General features: G+C 41.0%; 1 non-coding gene across 1 annotated transcript; it reads left to right on the top strand.

The window, feature by feature from the left end:
• The first annotated feature begins 309 nt into the window (after positions 1–309).
• On the top strand, positions 310–380 carry TRNAG-CCC. Its single transcript has one exon. It is a non-coding gene; the product is annotated as a tRNA-Gly (tRNA).
• The last annotated feature ends 622 nt before the right edge of the window (positions 381–1,002 follow it).

Below are 1,002 nucleotides of genomic sequence, written 5' to 3'. Positions count from 1 at the left end.
CTGTTGCTGTTTCTTGTTATCATCTTTGAACACTATTATCTAGGGAAGATTTGGGCCATTCACATGTATACTCTCAGCTATATTTTTCCTAACGTGCTTGTAGTAGATCTTGATAATCTCTAGTGTTTTAATTCACAGGGAGAAAGATCTTTTAGATCTATGCAAGATTCTTTTGTCTCAACAGCTGAAAAAGGGGCTAGGAATCCTTTGTATTTAAGGACTGTCTAAATCAATAGATTTAGTGAGTATGCAGCACTTCGCACTCTGGGGCAGCCCAGGGTGGTTTGATTATTTAGAGGTTGGAGGGAAGCACCAGTGGTGTAGTGGTATCATGCAAGATTCCCAGTCTTGTGACCCGGGTTCGATTCCTGGCTGGTGCAGGGGAAAGCCCCATCTCCTACTGTGTGCAGCAGCTGCAGTCCTGCAACTTCTAAATAATCAAATCACCCTGAGCTGCCCCAGAAATCTGGGATTAAACCATGACAATACAGATGGTCCCTCCTGTTTCATGGAGAGCTGTTTGTTAGTAGCTTCTGCAATATCTTTGAAAAATGCTTGTGTATGAATTTATGTAAACTAGTCAGTCATGGCTCTAAGCACAGGGTCTTACAGGTGTGTGACATTGCTGAAGCCAAGCCTCTAGGTCATATTTTTCATTTTGGAAGGATCGTATTGCAGTTTCAGTTCTATTGGGACTCAGTTCCCAGATTGGTCAACTGCTTGGGAATCACAGTCAGTTGAGTCTAGCTATGCACAATCTCTTAATAGAGAAAGGGCAATTGTAATACATACTACATACATGGTACATGTTACGTATAGTTCATCAAGATGCATATAGGCAATGTTTTCTGTTCTCTTTGTGCTTCTTTGTTACTTGAATTTTGGGAAGGGATATTAAGTTGCTGTGGGCTTGTATTGTCTTACAGGTTTTTCAAGGACTATATAGCAAGATACTGCTGACTGTAAGACTGTATATTTAGGAACCAGCAGTTCACATGCACT

Source organism: Haliaeetus leucocephalus, unplaced genomic scaffold, assembly GCF_000737465.1.
Source record: "Haliaeetus leucocephalus isolate CR32 unplaced genomic scaffold, Haliaeetus_leucocephalus-4.0 Scaffold428, whole genome shotgun sequence".
NCBI classification, from domain to species: Eukaryota; Metazoa; Chordata; class Aves; order Accipitriformes; family Accipitridae; genus Haliaeetus; species Haliaeetus leucocephalus.
The sequence above is the reverse complement of the archived record's forward strand: the minus strand, read 5'-3'. Positions and strand labels throughout refer to the sequence as shown.